General features: G+C 34.3%; 1 protein-coding gene across 3 annotated transcripts in view; it reads left to right on the forward strand.

The window, feature by feature from the left end:
- Nucleotides 1-24,190, forward strand: part of Nav3 (neuron navigator 3) — a 287,020-nt gene that overhangs the window by 31,359 nt on the left and 231,471 nt on the right. The gene's annotated exons all lie outside the window — the stretch shown is intronic.

Genomic DNA, 24,190 nt, shown 5'->3' on the forward strand with positions numbered 1-24,190 from the left:
TTTTCTGATTTTCTAAAAACATTTTTATCATTATTTCATATAGCATGGCAATGAGACTCTTCTGAGATTTCTCCAGTTGTAGTGCAAATAGTAAAATGAGTTGTGCCTCTTTGGGGGAATACTGAGTAGTGATATTGGTCCTCTAACCTTACTTACAGATCATTAAGATGGTGTACTTTTCAAATGACTTGCAGTGAAATACACAGAAAAATGCAGTTCATCAGCTGGCTCTGAAGAGCCTTTGTCCAAAGGAAAATTTGGTGCTTTAATCACCTCATGTTTAATGACAAAAATAATGAATGATTTTACCATGTATGAATCAGTTCTGATGATCAAAAAGAATCATTATTACAAGCTATATACTTCTACAAGGGTTTAGGGGGAAGTGAGGAGAAAGTTGAAGGGTCATCTATGAGTGATGCAGAAATTACTACGGCCAAAGTGTGGAATTTGTTGAATAATTTTCTAGTATTTATTTTGGCATGGTGTTTTGGTCTAAGATGGAATCAAGGCCATATTTTGATTAAATTAATAATCCTTTTACTAACACTTCTGGGAAAGGCCCAATGAGTATCTTCAACAAATGATACTAAAGAATTATACGAAGGCAGCATCATTATTATTTTTTTCTTTTTTATTTGAAATTATCAATAAACTGAAGCCCAAAGGAAAGAGATCATTTCTTGGGTGGTGTTAGGTGACCTTTTTAAAAATATTATTTTGATAAAACAATAGTTTATCTAATGTTTCCATATTAATGGGGCAGAAGTTTCTTGGATGAATCCATTATTTATTTTAGGACTTGAATGGAACAGGATGAAGGAGGATTTTGTCATACTCAATTTTAGAAGGTCACTCAAACTTCTCCTCCCCTTTGCTGTCTTCATGAAAACTTCAGAATGAAGTATTGTGTTTTCTTATTCAGTGAACTATCATTGCCTCTGACTATTCTGAATTGCCTTTTTTTTAATTAAGTAATGAAAAACTTTTATTGAATTTGTAATTTATTGAACAGTATATGTGTGCTTGCTTGAAGAATTGACATCTTATTAATCTTATCAATGCTCATATCAAATCCAGAAGGTTTATATTTAAAAATGGAAGGGCTGGGAATGGGGACGGACCAAATACTAGAGAAAGGAAATGAAAGCATAAACAACCACCAACATTATGAATTTGTGCTGCAATATTCATTTCAGCAATCCTTAACTCTCTTTAAAGCATCTATCTACTATAAGAATTTTCCAGGTGCAATGGTGATTGTTTATGTGCAAAAAAAACCCAAAACAACAACAACAACAACAAAACCCCAAACCCAAAAAACCCACAACACAAAAACAGCATTAATGAGGTGGTTGAATATACTAGGCTACTTTGTATTCATATTACAAAATACTTGATGTTCACTACTGTATAAAGAAAAGATGTGGGGGGGGAGGGGAGAGGCTGGGAAGGGATATGAAGGGTAAACAAAAGAGGAGGCTGCAATGCTTGGTAAGAAATGTACGCATTATCCTGCCCATGTAATTGTAACCCCTCTGTACAGTATGTTCACAAATAAAATAAAATTTAAAAAAAAAGAAAATATGTCTGTTTAATAGATTTTCATGATTAAAATTCTTAGTGTTATGGTTATGGTTAAGGTTAGGGTTAAAGTTTACATACTACATTCCAACACTATCATCCTGATAGGAATTCAAAGTATGAAGAGCAAACCATTGCCAAATCATAGCACTAAGAAAACCATGATTATGGTAATTTTTGAAGCCAATCTGAATACAGTAAATTATCTATATTCCAGTTTAACCTGATTTCCTCTGTAGCAACTCTCTCTGGTCTAAAGTCTCCTGTTAATGTCTGTGCATTGTATTACCTTTCTCATTTTTTAAAATTCTTTAGGACATATATACCAGTTTCTCTGATTCATTTGTTTGATTTTTCTTTGATCTGTCTTATTTATTCATGTTGGCCTACCACTTTGATTCCTGATGTCTTGAGTAGTGTCTTACACAGGGTGTTTTTTTAAATAAGTTTTTTATTGTGAAAATACTGTACAGAGGAGTTACAGTTACATAAGCAAGGTAATGAGTACATTTCTTATCAAGCATTGTTGCCTCCTCCTTTGTTTTTCTCCTATTTATTCTAGCTAAGAATTAGCTGGCTTGTGGTCAACCTTACAAATACTTAGAACATTTAATGTTCATTAGGATTACTCTATTGACATGAGGTACATTTAATGGGTTACTATAATTCTTTATGGACACAAAATTCAATATTATAAATATAAGCTCTAGAAGATCTGTGAAAGGCATTTATTTTGCTAATAAATTATAAAATTAGATGAGGTGTGAACAGTGGACAAGGGAATCTGGGTAAAGTTTATTATTTCATCAGTAAAAATAGATGATTGAATTATTTTTCTTTTTGTTGTGGGCTTTAACTCCAGACCTGGGTGCTGTCCCTGAGCTCTTTTGCTCAAGGTTCAAGCTCTACCACTTTGAGCCACAGCACCACTTCAGGTTTGCTAGTGGTTAATTGGAGATAAGATTTTCAGACTTTCCTTCTTTGGGCTGGCTTTGAACCACATTCTTTGAATCTCAGCCTCCTGAGTAGCCATGAGTACTCCACTGAATTCTAATTTTCACTCTGTAGTTTTATCTCTATTGTTTTTCTTTTTTTTTGGGGGGGGGGTGTCCTGTAGTGGGGCCTGAACTCTGGGCCTGGGCGCTGTCTCTCAGCTCTTCAGCTCAAGGCTAGCACTCTACCTCTTGAGCCACAGCACCGCTTCCTGGCGGTTTTTCTTTTTGCTTATGTGGTGCTGGGGAATCGAACCCAGGACCTCATGCATGCAAGGCAAGCACTCTACCATTGAGCCACCTTCCCAGCCCCTCTCTATTGTTTTTCATATAGATGAATCTGTATGTTATTATTCCATTTAACATTTTTAGATAAAAATTTTATTTATCAATATATACGTTGAGCGTAAAACATCCTAAAAGTAGAAAACTTTTAACATATTCAGTTTATTATTGCTCCCTGTGAAAAAAAAACAAGGTATATTTTATTGGGTTGTATTCCAAAGAATATTTATTTTAATACTTTATTATCTTTAAATAGTTGTATGTAGGAGTTGTCATTCAACAGAGTCATGTATGTGTATAATTCCTACCTTTCCCACTCAACCCATCCTTGCCCTCATTTTTCTCAGCTTTCTTGGATGGACATTGAATTTTGACTAAATTTCGCCACTTCATCTCTTTATTCATCTATCCCTCTCCCTTTGGCTTAGCCTATGCCTTTATTGTGTGTGTCAGTCATGGAGCTTGAATTCAGGGCTGTCCTGGGGCTTTTATGTTCAAGGCCTAACACTATCACTTAAGTCACAAATGTACTTCAGGCTTTTTGGTAGTTAAATGATGATGAGTCTCACTGACTTTCTTGACCAGGTTGGCTTTAAACTATAATCCTCAGATCTCAGTCTCCTGATCAGCTAGGATTACAGGTGTTAGCCAGTGGTGCTCAGCTCTATTTTAGTTTTAATTTACTGGGAGTTAAGAGTTAAAACCTGACGTGTAGAATGTCCTTCTTGAATAAGAATGATATTAACTTTAACTATGTAATTTCTATAAGGCTATGGGATATTTCAAAACCTTTTCTAAGAAACAAATGGAACATTTTTTTCATCAATTATTATTTCAAATGCATTGTATAGGAGAGAACTTGAAGTTAATTTGAACTATGACGATTTTATACATAATGTGCCTGTAAATTAATATTTGAGCCCTTAAAATTTGTTTAGTTACTGTTGCTGGTAGTAATAAAAATCAGTTTTATGTTAATTTTATACCCATTCAATTTTTTTCTCTTTTTTTCTCTTTTTTTTGGTCGGTCATGGGGCTTGAACTCTGGGCCTGGGCACTGTCCCTCAGCTCTTCAGCTCAAGGAGAGTGCTCTCCCCCTTGAGCCACAGCACCACTTCTGATTTTCTGCTGGTTAATTGGAGATAAGAGTCTCAAGGACTTTCTTGCCTGGGCTGGCTTTGAACTGAAATCATTAGATCTTAGCCTCCTGAGGAGCTAGTATTACAGGGGTGAGCTGCCAGCACTAGCCCCATTAAATTTTTAAGAGAATATTGTTAGGAGTAGTATTCTGGATGTTTGTAAGCACAAAAGCAATGTCTTTAAAAATAAACAAATAAACAGAACTGCTATGTGGCTTGCTACAATCCACTGTAACTGGATGATTCCCTCATATCCATCTGTGTATAATGGATATTCCAGTCTGTTTTCTTTGTGGCTACTTTCTTTGTGGCTACTTTCTTTGTGGCTACATTTCTATTTAGGATCTTCTCCTAAGATTTTTTCATCCTTTAGTTAGTACGTAGTGGATAATTAACAATGTTGTAATGTGTTACCAAGCAGTTAATATAACATAATTAATCTTTGTTAAATCTTGACCATTTTACTTTGTAACACATGATTGTTTTCTGTTAATCATTTCTCTAACAGGAGTGTCTGGCAAAAATTCAAGCATAAGATTTAAATATTTTTCAGAAAATATGGTAGCTATTCATTGACAGGCTCTTAAGGAGTATCAAATAGATGATTGAAAGGAAAGGAAAGCAGCAGATGAACTCTGAAACATGCAATGCATCATGGTTCTATTGCAAACTAAAGTGGAGGTGGTCTTAGCCATTCATATTTTGTTGTCTTCCCACCTTTTAATTAGCAACCCATGAAACTTAGGACTTGAAAATACAGAAGCAGTATAGTGAGACCCCCCCGGATTATAGTATGAAGAAAAGCAGCAAGAAATTCTTACGGGCTGAACATAGGCCATCTTAAAGATAAAGCAACTCCACTCTTGAAACCTGTTTAACTTATCAGAACAAGTGCTTTTAATCCTATGATGTATAAATTACCTTATCAAACTACCCCAGTTCAAGCCATATAAAATTAGAATTTAGGGTGGGGAGCTAACATGCTTTACTGAGATTGCAAATCCTAATTCATATGAAGGAAATGAGGTCAAATGAAAAGAAGCTTAGATTTGGAAAGGCTAATTCATTGCTAAGATTTACCTTTTGTCAACTTTTGAGTTTAGGCAAATTGCCTCATTATTTAAGCTTCAATTTCAATATAAGAGGGCCTCACAAAATAATAATATGAAGTAATTGACCTGTACTAACTACATACTCTGTTTGGGGCAATGTTGTTGAATGTTTAATGAGTACTAAGAAAAAATAATTGTAAATTAAAAATTGTAAATTAAAAAAAAATTATTCATAATAGTTTCTCCAAATCTAGTTGTCCTGCACACACAAGATTCAGGGACAAATAATGGAGTAAAAATGATAAGTTCACAAGCCTGAAAATAAGAGTTAGTCCTGTCATTTCTATTATAGATACTGGAGAACATGAGGGCATAAGAAAAGAAGTAAATTGAATGGAAAACAACAGATAATGTTTAAGGAGAAATGGAAAGAGGACGACAGAAAGTGAGAGATTGCCAGAAAGTTGGGTGTTTTTGTTTTTTGTTTTTGTTTTTTGTCGGTCATGGGGCTTGAACTCTGGGCCTGAGTGCTGTTCTTCAGCTCTTCAGCTCAAGGCTAGCGCTCTACCACTTGAGCTACAGCGCCACTTTCTGGTGGTTTATTGGAGATAAGAGTTTCACGGAGTATCACAAAAGGATAGCCAATAGACACAAAAAGAAATGCTCAACCTCCCTAGACATAAAAGAAATGCAAATCAAAACAACATTGAGATACCACCTCACCCCAGTTAGAATGGCTATAATCAAGAACTCTAATAACAACAGATGCTGGAGGGGACGTGGACAGAAGGGAACCTTACTGCATTGTTGGTGGGAATGTAAACGTTTTCAACCACTTTGGAAAGCAGTATGGAGGTGCCTCAAAAGAGCTCCCCTGTGACCCAGCAACAAGACCATACGAAAGCTACCAGCACAACTATGTTTATTGCAGCCTTATTTACCATAGCTAAGATATGGAACCAACCCAGATGCCCCTCAGTAGATGAATGGATCAAGAAAATGTGGTATATATACACAATGGAATTCTATGCCTCCATCAGAAAGAATGACATTGACCCATTTGTTAGGAAATGGGAAGACTTGGAAAAATTATATTAAGTGAAGTAAGCCAAGCCCAAAGAAACATAGGTCCCGTGGTTTCACTTATTTGCAATATCTAGTATATGTCTGAATCAAGCAGAAAAGGTCAGATAAGGTGATGTTAGGAAAATGAACCCTAAGATATGTATTTTAATGTTTTTTTCTTTCATGCATTTGTTTCTAACGCATTTATAAGATTATTTCTATGTTGCTTTGTATGTCCCTCCCCCACAGTATAACCCCTGCTTTCACTGTATTTGATGTCGGTATAATTTGTGGAGGGGAAGGGGAAAACAAGTCATTTAAATAAGGATACAAGTGGATCCGTTGCAACAATGAGAAGTACAAGTTGTCAAGTCAAAAAACGAACTTTACAACTTTGGTTGGGGGGGGGGAGGATGAGGTGGGGGAAGGGGAGGGTGGAGGCTGGGAAGGGATGGGAAAGGTAAACAAAGGAGGAGGCTACAATGCTTGATAAGAAATGTGCTCACTATCTTGCCCATGTAATTGTAACCCCTCTATACAGTATTTTCACAATAAAAAAAAAAAGAGTTTCACGGACTTTTCTGCCAGGGCTGGCTTTGATCCATGATCCTCAGATCTCAGCCTCTTGAGTAGCTAGGATTACAGGCATGAGCCACCGGTGCCCAGCAAGATTGCCAGGAAGTTTTTATAAACAGAGGAATGAGTGTTCTGAATAACACAGTGAATTTTCTGAAATTCAAGGGTATTTCCCATCCATCACTTTTAAGCTAGGTGAAAATGTATGAAAAATTGCCTCATTTTGTCATTAGCATCCTAAGGCCAGAATTATAATTTAGTGGTAGAACATTTGTTCTGTATGTGCTGGGTTTGATTCCCAAACTGTTCAGAAATAATAAAGGGTAAAATAAAATAATGTCGTATGTTCTACCATTAGGATTCTTGGACAAGTTAGCCATAAACCTAAAATAAAAAACCACATGCTTACAGAGGCATACATGTGCATGCATGCAGATACAGGAAAGATGAAATAACCTAACACATATAAGTATCTGGCTTATATTAGATGTCCATTAATTTTAGCTTCTGAATTTACAAAGGTATCAATACACTATAATTTCATATCTTCTCCCTACTATTTTGTATTTTAAGAAATTAAATATAGATGGAATATATTTCAGTACAGAATTCACTGGATAGAATTTTTGTGAGAAATAACTTCAGTAAATCACTATCTGAATAGAAGATAAACTAAAATTTCCCTTTTTGAATTTTCATAAACTGAAAACTAGCATATTAATCTGCAATTTATTGGACAAATTATTTACCTAGCCTGGGAATGGATTTCCAGTTCTTTAATTGGCCATAAAGTATATCAAAGTGCTTGAGACCAGCTGATAAAAGAAAATAAATACCAAATGTGCTGTTACTGAAAGAGAATGAGAGTTGTGTTCACATTATTTATAGGGCAATTTCAATGGAAGTACTATACTTTCGGGAAGAAAAAGAAGAAGTGGATGGGTGTTAACAGAAAGTATGATTTATTTCTTCTGGTAGACATCTACATTGTTAGACATTCATTATACCATAGTATAATATCATGTTATTTATTACTGTATCATATTTTGTCAGTGTTAATAGCATATTGAATTGTATGAAATTTCCCTCTCTGTTATTCAATCAATATAATTAATTGTCTTTAATGATGGGTGGTTGTGTCCACTGATGTCCCATAGCAATCAATACATAGGGCCATGGCTGTCTATCTTTCTAATGAATTGCATGTTTAAATATAAACGTCTAAAATATATTTGTTTTTTTTCCAGCACCAATGAGTGATTTCTTGTTTATAGTAAAATCCAATTTTATTTTGTATTATTTTGTTCATTAGTGAACGTATCTACTGTATATATTAGTTGAGTTTGTATACTACAGTTAATACTGGAGAGCTTTTTTTTGGACCAAATTATATAAGACTGTTGCTGTAGACCACTGATCTTTACAGGGGAGTTAATTCTGCCTACCTATGTATGGGTAATGAGTAAATTCTGCATGGAAGTGTACCTAGCAGGATAAATGAATGGTTCATTTTCCCTATCCTACAGGTTTTGTTACTTGGTATGAGGTTAGCAACTACCATGAAAAAATGTACAAAATATGCATTAAAAGAAACTGAAGCAGTATAAACAATCTATATTCCATTATAGGGGAATGCATTTCTTTTAATCTGTTAAGTACAAGCCACATCACTGCAAGAGAAACATAGTAAGTGATGACACTTTAGCAGGTCCCAGTAGAGGTAGTGGAGGGAGAAAAGGAAAGGGAAAGGGGGAAGTCTTTTTGGTCAATTGCTCGTTTGGCTGGCTTTATCCTTTTTTGTTTTGCTTTGTATTGTGCATTGGGAATTTAATCAGTCTTTTTGCATGCTACACACTCTACCACTGAGCTGTTCCCATAGGCTCTTTTTGTTTTTATATGATGGAGGAAAATATTTTTTAATAAATTTTCTTCAAGAAATGTACTCATTACCTTCCTCGTGCAATTGCAACTCCTCTGTACAGCATCTTTACAATAAAATAAAAATTTAAAAAGTATTTTCATGAAGGCCTCTTTCCCTTCAAACTTCCAAGAAGTTTCACATGTTTAATTCTATTCTTGAGCAGTCTATACATAGTGATGTTAGGAATTCTATAGTTCCTTTTCCTAAGAGGATTTATCCTTAGCTCTCAGCAAGCTCATCCCATTAGCTCCTCCTCCAAAAATCTTATTTACTCATACTGTTCATTAGAATGATTGATTTTTCAATTAACATGCCATGAATATACAGACAAGGACTTTAAGTCACTACTGGATTCTTAGTGTGTTGTGTTCCTAGCATACAGAACACATACTAGCTGTATTTTTAAGTATATGATTTGTGAAGGAAAAACCAGTTTATTAATGAAGAAAATAGTCTGTATCATAATTATCTGAGCACAATGGATTGACTCCTGAAGAGGCAAGCCAGGTCTATTACTGTGGGGCCAACTGTGGGTTAACTCTCAAGGCAGTGCATCTGAAACCCCAAAAGCCAGGAGATTTGGTTGAGGAAGTGCATTCATGTTCATATTGGAAAGACTTGCATACAGTTAGGCACATTTCCTGAATGTGTTCAGTTCAAGATTAGGAGTCACCTATTCAAAAGGGGTTGGGGTAGGGTATCACTCTTCTGGGTAGAAAACGTAGCATTATAAGATTATAATAATCAAAATTCATTCTAAGTTACCTCCAGAGTCAGAATTACTCAAGGATTTTGTAATGCTCCTTGTCTTTTTTGTTGTTGATGATTTTTTTGATTCTATTATCTGAATCATACATGTCACAATTAAAGAATGTGAAGGAGTGTTAATGATTATTTAAAGAAGCAACAAGTTTTCCCTCACAAACAAAGGAACTTACCCTTAAAAAGTCCCCACTAACATTTAACAGCATGACTTGTATTTTATTGGTTGTAAGTATTCATAGTATATCTATTGCTGGCGGGTGTGTAATCACATCATCGTGGTGGGGAAGCCAGACAATACTGCCTCAGCCAGGCCATCAGGATCAGTGTCCTCAGTGATGGAGTATATTGATGGCACTTACCTTTGCTATGTGAAGAAAACTGCACTTTACACCTCTGTCTTCTTCCTCCAAAAATCTCGCAATCCCAGCATGATAATGAGAACATTGTCAGACAAAGACAGATGAACAAATGTTCTATGAAATGCCTGTCAGTGCTCTTCAAACTTGCCCAGATCATAAAGATGAAACAAATGGTAGGGACAGGGAAGAAACTATCAGATCTAAAAGGAGACAAAGGAGCACTGCCATCTTTAATTAATAAGGCAACACCAACATCAATGCATGAATTATAATAAGTACAACAGGCTGGTATACACTGTTCATAGTAGAAGAAACTGGATGTAAACCTGGGAACTTCCTACACTATATTGCCAAATGTCTATCCATCTAAAACCTTTGTAAAAATAATGCCATATTCCTCTAAACGGAATGTGTTCTAATTCCTTTGTTCTCTTGTGACAAGTAGTAACATATGTCAATTATATTTGCTGTTTGTTTGATTTGTAATGTTGTTTAGGATCCAGCTGGCACTACTCTTTGCTTGAAAAAGAGCTTTTGGCCACTAAATTTTAACCGGAGCTAATTTTCCAATAATGACTGAAAAAAAATCTCCTTTATATCAAGTCATTTAGTCTAATAGTATGTTGAAAGGTGGGAAAAATGAATTTTTATATTTCAGTTCCTAGTTAAGTGTATTTCTGTCTGCTGCCTACATACACTTCATTCCAGACAGCTGTTGCTTTTTTTTGTGCTTCTTACATGGGCTGTAGGAGATATAAATATAGGAAATATGAGAGTACTTGGATATTGGTAGTTCATGCCATCAAATACAGCTAATGCTATAAGAACTATTCAGGACTAACTACCAGAGAGTTACAACATAGTCCAGATTAAGCAAATACCCTTAGACTCAAAATAATTGTATACAACTTCAAAGATTTTTAAGGTTATAAATTAGCTCATGTTTTATAGATACTTAAATCAAATCTTTGTAGACTGTCAAGTAATATTTATCAAATCCATAGTAAGTGAGTGTTTAAATGTTATTACACACAGAATTATATGATCTGAATGTATGTGTACTTTATTTTATTTTTTAATTTAAATTTTATTGTAAAGATGATATATAGAAGGGTTACAGTTACGTAAGTCAAGTAATAAGTATATTTTTTTTGAACAGTGTTACCTCCTCCCTCATTTTTTCCCCATTTTTCCCTTCCTGAACCCTCTTCCCCCCAAGGTATAAAGTTCATTTCCAACATAGTATCCACTATCACTGCTGAATTGGTTCATCCTTTGTCCCACCATTTTTGTGATTCCCATTCCCCCCCACAAATCAGATAAACATATACAAGACAAAGATCATAGGGATCAAAAACCAGTGGCAAAAGAGAATAAACCAAAGGAAAAAAGAAAGAAAAAATAACTGCAACATTAGACTAAATAAACCTAGTGACTCCATTTCTTGGAGTAAATTTCGATAAGCATCATGTCATATGGTCATATGTACATAGCTATTGAGCCATTGTGATCCTTTCCTAAGAATATCCTCTATTGTCTCACTGTGTAAATGCTTAGGGTGTTGTTTCATTCATCATCTCTAAGTGTAATTATTTGTCTTTTACTTTCCATTGGATTAATGTGTAGATTTATAGACATATTTTAACTATTGCAAATGAGGAAAAACATTGCAGCTTATGTTTCTTTGGGTCTGACTTACTTTGCTTAATGGAGAGCAGCTTTCTCAAAAGGCTTAACATAGAGTGTCCCCATGATCCAGCAATCTCACTCCTGGATATTTACACAAATGACCACAAACCAGCCCCCACTAAAGCCACCATCTCAACCACGTTCATTGCAGTATTATTTACCATAGCTAAGATATGGAATCAACCCAGATGCCCCTCAGCAGATGAATAGATTACGAAAATGTGGTATACACATGGAATATGGTATACACATGGAATGTGGTACACAATGGAATTCTGTGTTTCTATCCTCTAGAATAACATTTCCTCATTCATAAGGAAATGGAAAGACTTGGAAAAAATTATATTAAGCAATATAAATTATTTTGTAACTACAATGTAATCTGCCTATGGATGTATCTAATTACTATAGTAACTACAATGTAATCGGCCTATGGATGAATCTGGTTACTATGTTCTTGTTTATTTTGGGAGTTCTCAGGCTTACTGCTACTTTAACAAAACTTTAGGAAGAGGAAAAGTTACATCAACAGTAATTTGGAGAAATCTTAAGTCATTAAAAAAATTGTCTTAAACTCACTTTGGTGATCCAGAGGCTGATGATGATGATGACAGAATTTAATCTACCTATGTGTGTATATGATAAAGCCTATATAAAAAGGAGCATGTGTGAATAACATCCATCATGGATATTATATCATGTCAAATGTTTCACCTGCAGTTAGATAAATACAATCATTTAGCACCAATTTTTTTCCTGAAAATGAAATAACCCATATGTAGGTTAGGAAAACAAAATTTAAATACCACATTTTCTAGGATTTAGTTTTTTATATTATTGAAATGTGATAGGATCATTGGTTATGTCATATTATCATCAAGGCTCTTGCAAGTTAATGGAATAATTATACAAATATGAAGCCTAAGCAAACTAAGTAGATTGCCCAGTTACTGTCTACTTCCTTATTGTTACTATATATGTATATCATTGCATATTTTCAAAAGAAGAACAGGATAGCTTAATCACAAAGTGCCTTGTATAGAATCATTTCTAAATTCATGTAGAAATGTTTATAAATAGTTTGTAAATATATATGCATATATATTGTGCTTGAACACAGGACCTGGTCACTGACCCTTATCTCTTCTGATCTCTTTTTGCTCAAGGCTAGTATTCTACTACTTGAGCTACAGCTCCTCTTTTATTATTTTTTTTGGTGATTAATTGGAGATAAGATTCTTAGAGACTTTCCTGCCCATGCTGCCTTTGAATTAAGATCCTCAGATGTCAGCTTCCCATATAAGCCACCACAGCCTGATTGAATCAATAGTTTAAGAAAATGCTGTGATCTTACAATGAAAGTTGTTTCAAGTGTTGATTATAAACTTTTCTTCCTTTCCAGTTCCCTTTCTCTGTTGAGTAGTTAATTATCTGATAGCATGCACTTAAACTGGAGTGGCCACATTCATTTTTCTTTTTTGTAAAGATGTTGTACAGAGGGATTACAGTTACATGAGTAAGGCAATGAGTATATTACTTACTGATTATTGTTACCCCCTCTCTTCTTTGTCATTGTACCACTATCCCTACCCTCCCTACCTTCTCCACTCCTCCTCCATCCCCCCCCACTCAAAGTTGTAAAGTTCCTTTCCAATATACTGTCCTGTGGGTACCTTGTTGCAATGGGTCATCCTGTGTGCTTGTTTCAGTGTTTTGCTATGCCCCTTTCCCTCCCCAGATTAGACATATGTATTTACAAGATGCAGGTTAACAAAATCAAATACAGTGACAACATGGAATATGCCATAGGGGAAAGAACATACAAAGAAAACAACAACAAATAAAATCACATTGTACATTTAAAACAATAACAATAAAGACAGACCTCTTGTGAAATGCTCAACTTCTCTGGCCATAAAAGAAATGCAAATAAAAACAACATTGAGATTCTACCTCATCCCAGTTAGAATGGCTATAATCAAAAAAAAATCTAATAATGGCAGATGTTGGAGGGGATGTGGCATTGTTGGTGGGAGTGTAAACTTGTCCAACCACTGTGGAAATCAGTATGGAGGTTGCTCAAAAGACTATACATAGAGCTTCCCTATGACCCAGCAATCCTTCTTCTGGGCATTTACCCAAATGATCACAAACAAGGCTATACTAAGCTACCAGCACAAATATGTTTATTTCAGCATTATTCACCATAGCTAAGATATGGGTTGGTTAACCCATATGCCCTCAGTAGATGAGTGGATCAAGAAAATGTATATGTATATATATATATATATATATATGTGTGTGTGTGTGTGTGTGTGTATATATCTCACATATATCTCACATATATATATATCACATATATATATCCATTTTCTTGATCACACACACACACACACATATACATACAATGGAATTCTATGTTTCCATCAGAAAGAACAGCACCATCCCATTTTTTAGGAAATGGAAAGACTTGGAAAAAATCATATTAAGTGAAGTAACCCAGTCCCAAAGAAATTTAGGTCCCATGGTTTCCCTTATTTGCAATAATTAGTGTACTTATAGAATAATCTTATCAGCTGAGCTTAAAAGCTTAAAAGCCATGCACATATGACTATATAAGATGATGCAAAGTGAAATGAACCCCACGATGTGACCACATTCTTAAAAAGAACACAAATGCAGAAAAGTAATCCTTTTGCAATTTGATTCATTTCTCTAACTGTCCTGTTGCCTTTGTCTTGCTTCAATTGTAAGTGGGACCGACCTGTAGTTCTATTTTCTTTTTCATGCTTTTTCTTTGATAATTGGAGCAAACAAATGCACTAAAGAACATTTTTATTGAAACATCTAATTGGTTTTTTTTTGCAATTAGCTTTCCATATTAAGCATCACCATTGACATTTAAGCCGAATAGCTGTTCTTCATTGCTGAACTAAAATTCTACTTTTTAATGTCTTAAATGTTTCTTCAATTTCCCTTTCTTGTCTTTCTCTATAATCAGTGCCCTGGTTTCAATCACTGCATCTCTCCTCTGAGTTGATGATAGTTCCAGTAGAGGCTCACTGGTTCTCTATCAATCTTTCACTTGCTGTCTGGGAAATGTAAATCTACGCATACTACATCTACATATGTTGACTATCTTGCTTTCTATGGCCACAGTGTGAAATTCCATCTGCACAGCATGATATTCAAAAATGTCATGAGCTGATGCTGTATTCATTTAGAGCCTCATTTCTCTCTTCTAGTAACACTGAATGAATGGCTTTTCTTCACACAACCAACCTGCTGTGTAGCTATTCCCCTCAGTTTATTTGAACTCCCATAACTTCCCTTATTGCCACCACAGTGTACATGTCTCTGTCTCAGTTCACATATCATAGTGAATATCCAGTTTCCATCTCTTTGTTTAAAACATTAGCCTGTAAGTCCTTTAATCGCAGGCTTAGTAGTTCATTTGTATCTTCTACTGGATGTTATTTATGCCTAAGTAAAAATGCCTCAGATTGTTCTAGGATTTCACTTAACATTTTGTTGTTTCTACTCCTGCAATCATTGCTGAACACTTCATTCTCAGAAACACTCATAGACCTCACTTTCCTCCCGATGTTCTTGCTTTTAACTGTAATTACTTGCTGAGTAAAAGCTGCTAACTTGGCATTGGCATTGGTGGCTCGTGCGATTTACTTAAGAGTCTAAGATCAGAGGACCAAGGTTCAAAGCCAGTCCAAGAAGCATAATTTGATAAGCACTATGTGTTGTTACTTTCACGTTTCTGGAATTAGGGGTACTTTTCAGTTCATTCTTTTTAAAATAAATCCATATAACAGTGCAAAGCAATAAATAGTCTTGGCCTAAAATGAGCTATATAATTGTAGTTTCAATCTGGTGGTACCCTTGACCATGATTTATAACTGTATCATTTGGTTTAGTCATCTTTGTCAACATAAAATGCCTTTGTATGAAATTTCTCATTTATTTGTATTTAGCATATTGTGTGGCTTCTAAGCAGAAAAGAATGTACTTTTCTTAGGTAGTAGAATATGATAATAGCTTTCCATGCTTTTTAACCATTAGGGTCCTGGTATAATGTTAGATGCCAGTGTTTTCCTTGCCTCAGAGAATAAAGAGAACAGGACCCACTCACAATGATGTACTAGAATAGGTGCATTTATTTCTGAAATCCAATGTAGGACGTGGTAAGGAAAGAGACTGAAGTAGAAAGCAAATAATTAAAGGCTATAGAAATGTCTGCCCACCATTGTAATCAGTTATATCCTTTAGTAATTATTAGGCAAAAGGCTCAAATACTTAAGTTGGTTTAAATTTCTGTACAACTCTTCAGAGTTGTACATTTCAAAGTACAAATCCTCTACTATATAGGGAATTTTAGACTTTTCAAGGCAATTTGAGTATGAGTAATCTTTGCCTCATGAGGTACTAAGAGAACCAGTATCTATGAGAGAATATAATTCAAGGTATTTAAGGCTGTAGTTTTACTGGAATTTATAGTTACCATGTAATGATATAACATTCTTTTTTTTTGTTTTATGCTACATGATAAGTTCCATGATAACTAACTACATTGTTCTTTCTTTTTTATTGAAAAGGTGATGAGCAGGGGGGTTACAGTTACATAATTAAGGCAATGAGTATATTTGTTTTTAATCATTGTTACCCCATCCCTCATTATCTCTACTTACCTCTCCTTGTTCTCCTCCCCGCTCCAAGTTGTAATGTTCATATCCAATGTAGTATCAAGTGAGTATCCATGTCTTGCAGTTTCTGTGATTCCCTTTCCACATATTGAATAATCTTATATGCAAAACATGAAGTACAAAATCTAAGAGAAATGAAAAAACAACAGTAGAAGAAAAAGACATATAGAGTCTAATAGGAACCTCTTGTTTCCATATGTTGGAATTGATGTTTATATGCTTCATTATGTATGGTCCTATGCACTAAGCAGTTGGGATATTGAGATCTCCTGTTAAGAATATCTTAGTCATATTCTAGTTCTTACAAATAAGAAATCATACCACCTAGTTTTCTTTGGGTCTGGCTTACTTCACTCAATATAATTTTTTCCACGTCTTTCCATTTCCTTATGAATGGAGCAATATTATTCTTTCTGATGGAAGCATAGAATTCCATTGTGTTATATTATCACATTTTCTTGATCCATTCATCTACTGAGAGGAATCTGGGTTGGTTCCATATCTTAGCTATGGTAAATAATGCTGCGGTGACCATTGTCATGCTTGTTGCTTTAGTATGGCATTGTTTGTGGTTATTTGGGCAAATACCCGGAAGTGGGATTGCTGGGTCATAGGGGAGCTCTATGTTGTCTTTCGAAGAACCTCCACACTGCTTTCCAGAGCGGTTGAACAAGTTTACACTCCCAGCAGCAGTGTAGCATTCTTCATTCTTAAAGGATGAGTCTTTAGCAAATTTCTCATGGCTTAGTAGGAATTCAGGAAATATTTGTTAGAAAGATGAATGGCATTATTACAGGTTAAATTTCCTTTTTCTGTTTCAATTCATAAAACCCACATATTGTTTCTGTGCTTTGAATAAGCCTAGATCATATTTTCATATTTTATAATACTAAACAGTGCCTATCTTGACATGACTAAAATGTCTTACCTTGTGTGGGATTGAAGAACTGGCATGGCTCATGAGCTATCCAAGCTTTACAGGCCTTTATATTTGCTTCATCAGAGAACTGGTTGATATATGTTTATGCAGGGCCAGATCTGAACTCTCTTGTAAATGCATACAGTAGTTTCAATTCTTTCCTGCAACTGTGTACAGCCCATAAATATTCTAAAACTAAAACCAAATCCAGATAGGAAAAATAAGGGAAAAAACCAAAATACTATTATTCTGAGTCCTATTAGTAATGTTGTTCTAATTATGGTCAGCACAATTGTCTAATTTATACAATAGTAACTGTATAATTAGTCAATTATTCTAATAATTAGTAATATTAATATAAATATATACATTATACTTATGGATCAGATAATTTTTTATTTTATTAACGCTTATGATAAAAATTATAATACAAATTCAATAAAATTTTAGTTCTCAGTTACAATTTTGGATAAATACACTGCCTGAGAACTACTTTTAGCTTTTTAGTGCTTTGAATTCAAATAATTGTGAAATAATATATGATAAATATAACTTACATGTAATAGGTTATATCTGCCTCTATGTGGATAATCTTAGCTTGAAATAGAAAAACACATGCATTTTTTTAGCTTTCCTTTAATGAGTGAGACTTTTAGTTTGCTTTGATATTTATACTATATCTCATATTGTACATTGTCCACTCTATTTTGACTTTTAAAAATACCCCTAAGTATCACTAAACAGCTTACCAGTTTACATTCCTACACATATTATAGACATGAAAAGGTTGGTCAAGTACATCAGAAAATGGATCACATTTCTCTGTAAACACTGCACACAAACCATCCCAAGGACTTCTGAAGTAGCTTCAAGTCACATCAGCATCTGATATGACCAGATTGCTTCACAAACTAGTCCAAAGAGGAGGCACTGTGCCCAATATTCTAATATGACCAACCATTTCATAATTCATACAGAACACAGTTTTCCAAAGCAGTCTGAGGTTAGTAAAGTATTTTTACCCTTTTTTCTCTTAAGCAAGATTATCCTAGTTTGTAAGCAGGACTTGCTCTAATTTAGTGTTTGTTATTATATATTAGAAATTTTCCTTGATACTGCTGCCTTAAAGGCTGTTAAATGACACAAATAGAAGAAAGATAACAACTTAAATCAAATATATGTTTCCTCAGTAATTTAAATATGTTCTTTTATATTTATGCTGTGATTCAATATGGACTTGCCATGAAAGCTTATTTTGAAACTAAATAAATAATATTTCTTGGAAAACATTATTTTTATATAATGTTGCACTGAAAATATTCCATAAAGTGCCTTGTCTTACATCTCCTCATTTCTGCCCTTGACAGATGAATAAATACAGTCTTTTTGGGCCAGTGGCCATCTCGCGTCTCTCATTCTCAAATCTAGATATTATTTCCCAGATGATTTACTGAATTTTCAAGGCTTTTATTTGTGGCTTGTACCAGTTTTTTGGGAAATAGAAACCTCCTAAGCTACAGAGACTTAATATAAATTCTCTGTAACATACAAATCACAAACAGAGCTAGCAGTTCAACCAATGTGTGGAAACCCAAAGCAGTGCCTTAGACAGGGATTAAAATCCTGCTTTGAAGTATAAGGGACTTCCGCTCTGTTTCAAAGCATCGTGCTGTGTTCTTTGCCTATTGTGCTTCACTTTGAGGATGTGATTCTCCCACCTCTGCTGCTTTATGATCTCTAGCCTTGCAGGTGTGATTCTTCATGTCCTAGTTCTAGTGCTACAGAAACATCTGAGAAGACCAATCTCATCCCTCTGTAGCTTCACAATTAATGGAATCACCCTACACAGAAGTTTGTGAAGCACATTTGACCATTAAATACTTTTATAATTTTAATCTTTGCCAAATTATTTTACAGGGAACCAGAAAAATAAACTAATATTAACATAAAAAGCAAATTGATTTAATAGATGGTAGTTCAAAACAAGTTTTAAATGTTTGTATTTAATATGAAATAGGCTGCATTCATAAAGCAGAGCCCTATGAAACAGCCTGTAATTACTGAATATATACATTCAATGTAAGAAATTTAGGTCCCATGGTTTCCCTTATTTGCAATAATTAGTTACATATAGGATGATCTTATCAGATGAGCTGAAAAGTTCAAAAGCCATGTACATATGACCATATAAGATGATGCTAAGTGAAACGAACCCCAAGATATTCGTCTGTTTATTATTTTAAATGTACAATATGATTTTATTTTTGTTGTTGTTGTTTCCTTTGTATGTTCTTTCCCCTATGGCATATCCCCTGTTGTCACTGTACTTGATTTTGGTACCCTGCATCTTGTATATACATATGTCTAATCTGCGGAGAGGAAGGGGAATAGCAAAACTTAACAAAAACACAGGATGACCCATTGCAACAAGGATATACATAGGACAGTATATTGGAAAGGAAGGTTACAACTTTGGGGGGGTGAGGGAATGGGGGAGGAGTGGAGGAAGTGGGAGAGAGAAAGGATAGTGGTACAATGACAAAGAAGGGAGGGTGTAACAATGATGGACAAGTAATGTACTCATTGGCTTACTCATGTGTCTGTAACCACTGTACAAACTTACAGTACAATAATAAATAAAAAAAGATTGAATAGGCAAATGTTGCTTATATCTATCTTGTGGATAATAAAAATTATTTTTTAGGTTTTCATTAAACATTTCCCTAATTTATAGAAGACTGAACTCTAAAATCAGATGCCCTGGATTTTATTTTAGCATTACTATTATGGCCATTCTATTATGGCCATTCTTTTTCTTTTTTTTTTTTTTTTTGGTCAATCGTGGGGCTTGAACTCTGGGCCTGGGCACTGTCCCTCAGCTCTTCAGCTCAAGGCAAGCGCTCTACCACTTGAGCCACAGCACCACTTCCTAGCATTACCATTTAATAGCTATAAATAATAAATAAATAAATCAAGAAAATTTATTCCTGTTAAGCCTCATTTTGTTCAACTCAAAAATGGGGATTTTCCTGGTGAAATATATATGAAGTGCTTACCAGTGGGAAAAATAAGTGATAGAGATGGATAAGAATTATTATTTATACAATAGCTTTATTAAATCTAATACTTGATTCATGATAATAATCCATACCATAGAGTGGCACCAATTAATGTTTGAGTACATGTTGGTTTTCTGAAGAACAGTGGTTTAGAAATACTGAAATAGTTATAAACTCTTCTGCCATGACTAACTATAACAACTTTTTGTATGGTTTAGAAAGGATCTTTTGAAACATAAAATAAGATATAAAATATATAAAGACAACAAAGAAAGAAAACTAATTTCCAAGAATCCTCTGGATTAATTAGATTACCAACTTGTTTATGCTATGCTGCAAGTTCTGTGAATTGGAAATTTATAAATTACCCAGTTTTGAAAAATGAGTATTTTCTAAAATGCATAAATAGGGATACAGGTTGACCCATTGTAACAATGAAATGTACAAGATACTGTGTTGAAAACAAACGTTACAACTTTGGCAGTAGAAGGGGGGAGGATAGTTGTAGATATGGGAGGGAAGAGATGGTAGGGGAAAACAAAGGCAACAATGCTTGATAGGAAATATACTTACTACCTTACTCATGTAACTGTAATCCCACTGTACAGTATTTTTACAATAAAAAGTACAAAAAATCTGGATTCCCCCCAAAAAATGAGTATTTTCTTAAGAGCTTACAGTTACAATTATAGTTAATTGAGACTGTACAGTTAAAACACATATTTATATTAGGAATGAATAGCCTCGGGTACTTTATCTTACTGAAATAGATTGCTAAAATATTAGTTTATATTGTTTTTGAAAGTCAGCAGTCTAGCAAAAGGATGTATGTGTAGAATGACTTCGTAGGAAAGTTGAATATAAATTTTTAAAAAATGATGAAATCAAGGAAACAGTCATTAATTGAGTTCAACAGAAAGAATAATAACTGGATTAAATAAAGTTTTGAATAAAGATTAAGTAAATATCCATTCAGAATTATTCTAATGTTGTTTAAAACAAAGCAGGGTTGTCAGAGCTGGGGAAACATCTTCAAGGTGTTCCTTTAAGTATGTCTTTTTTCATCACTGGTATTAAATTTAAAATAATAATTGCTTTTTTTTACTAATTGATTTCATATAAATGGCAGTCTATTAGATATCTATGTTTGGCAGAGATTATGAAGGATGACATAGAACAAGTTACCTTTATTCATTCACCCTTTTCAGGTTTTCCCTGTTAAATGCATGATTTGATCTACTGTATTCCAGAATTTCACTTTCCTCCTTGCATTCCAAACTACTGCAGCTTCACTTTTTTTTTTGTTGCTGTTGTATTTCCACCCCCAGCAATTTCCAAGATCTATATATATAATGTTGGCACTATCCTTGTAGAATGACAATTGTGAACATAACCTAAAAAGGATTTTATCCTTAAAATAAGATTCAAAGTAGAGTTTATATGTCACTGTAAATGTTAGAGGAAATATGCATCTGTCAGATTTCTTAAAATCTTGTGGCAAATGATATTTCATATTCAGATGAAAACTTTAGTCATTTGGGTTTAGAAAACAATCTGCCAGTAGTAAAAACATGACAGGCTTAATTATTAGAAAGAACCACATTTTTGAGATTTCCTTATTTTGGCTGATGCCACCAGCTAAAACCAGCAATACTGGAGCAAGTAGCCAGTATCTACCACAGGATGGTGGAGTGGTAAACTGAAATGTCTAAGAAAATCAGAGAAGTTCCATTTCTTAAAGAAAAGTTTGCGAGTAAAAAGAAGCAACAGAGTATGTTGAGAAGAATTGATTGACTGAATATTTCAGACTCTAAATATGAGACATACCCATTCACATACCCAGTTGACCCAAGGCCACAGATCTCATCTCATCCTTCAAAATGACAAATCAGAATTTTAATGGGAAATAATTTGAGTTTCTAAAACTAGCCCCAAATCATTGTTTACACACAGCATTCAGTTTGCTGAACAAAGCATTTTGATCCAATTTTATACTTCTATTCCAGACGCTATATCTTCCATATTCTTATTTCTTTGATGCCATACTCTCTACCTACAGCACAATAATTCATTAAATGTTATGAACCTAAAGCACATTTAAGGAGAATCATGGAATGAGTTCTGGTAGAAGCAAAATAAAAAAGGAACAGGAAAATTTATTGGGAACGTTGTATTTTCACAGATTGATGTGATGTGGGCCTTGATGTGTAGGATTCCAAAGACAGGGTTATAATGTGTGAGGAGAATGGTATGAGGTACAAGCTAAGCTGAACAGTCAGCCAGTTGGTGTTTTTAGGTCATTTGAACTTTCTTATAGGTTTAGAAGGAAGTGATGAGCTATCTTATTTTGTGGGAATAGTAAATTGTGAGCAATACATTTTTTTTTGTCAGTTGTGGGGTTTGAACTCAGGGACTGGGCACTATCCCTGACTCTCTTTGTATTCAAGGCTAGTGCTATGCCACTTGAGCCACAGCACCTTTTCCGGATTTTGAGTGGTTAATTGAAGAGTTTGAAGGATACTTTTCTAATTGGGCTGGCTTTCAAACTGTGATCCTTAGATCTCAGCCTCCTGAGTAGCTAGAATTGCAAGTGTGAGCCACCAGCTACAATATTTTTTAAACTAGCTGTAGGACCACTTTATAGTAAGAAGTAAACATTTTTAGTCTAAAACTTAAAAATTTATTGTTGAAACACAAATTAATGGGAGCGTACTCCCCCTCCCATTTTTTTATATTGGCCATGATTGTCTAGTTAGAAACATGAAATGTTTTCTTTTTAATGAGAATATTTATTCTTCAAGTATGTATGAAACTCATTACCTTTTCCTTTTTTTATTATTAGTCATGGGGCTTGAACTCAGGGCCTAGGTGCTGTACTTGAACTTTTTCACTCAAACCTAGCGCTCTACTGCTTTGAGCAATAACACCAATTCCAGTTTTCTGGTGGTTAAATGGAGGTAAGCATCTCATGGTCTTTCCTGCCTGGACTGGCTGCGGACCTCGATCCATAGATCTCAGTCTCCTGAATAGCTAGGATTATAGGCATGAGCCTCAAGCAGTTGGCTTAAGATTTATATTTTTAAAATATTAGGAAATTGACTCATTACCTTGTTCATGTAACTGTAACCCCTCTGTACAGTATCTTTACAATAAAATATATATTATGAAAAAATATTTAACATCAATAAAATATTTAAAAATATTAAAGCTTAATTGAAAATATTAAAAATATTCATTTTAAAAAGTAGATGTCATTAATCTGTTTGAAATCTGCTTTCTTTCCATAAAACCAATCTCTACAAACTATCACACACACACACGCACACACACACACACACACAAAAAAACCCACTTCCACTTCTCTCTCTCCATTTATATTTGTATAAATATTACATCTATGTATAGTATTTATATAGAGAGATATATAGTACATACAAAAATATATCTATATATGTGAATATAGATGTATATAATATACACATATATACATATATATATTTACACACACACACACACACACACACACACACATCTCACATATTCTGTTTCTTAACTCCTGTCTGGAAACATTTACCCAATGCTCCATTTTTTAAACAGATCTGATAAAAAGGAATTATGTTACCTATGCCTTCACAAAGAACGTATATAAAATTATAAATTATGATTTATAGCCACTGAAAGTGGTAATTAATTTTATTCTGCCCTTTTTTGACCATTTAGTTCACCTTTTGGTCTCCATTAGCAGTAAAAAGAAAAGGCTCTCTTGTGTTATTATTAGGGCAGTGGAAATATGTTCAAAAAAGTGTTATGACAGTCCCAGTGATACCAAGTTAAATATAATTTAGTAAGGTTCCTTTTAATTTTTTAATTTTAATTTATTTTCATTTTATATAAAGGTGATGTACAGAGAGGTTGTAGTTACATAAGTAAGGAAATGAGTATATTTCTTGTTGAGCAGTGTTACCCCCTTCCTCATTTTCTCCTGCTTTCTCTCCCCAACAACTCCCATCCCCCACAAGTTGTAAAGTTCATTTCTAACATAGTGTCTTGTCAGTATTGTGTTGATTTGG

The sequence above is a fragment of the Dipodomys ordii genome, unplaced genomic scaffold (assembly GCF_000151885.1).
Source record: "Dipodomys ordii isolate 6190 unplaced genomic scaffold, Dord_2.0 Scaffold3, whole genome shotgun sequence".
NCBI classification, from domain to species: Eukaryota; Metazoa; Chordata; class Mammalia; order Rodentia; family Heteromyidae; genus Dipodomys; species Dipodomys ordii.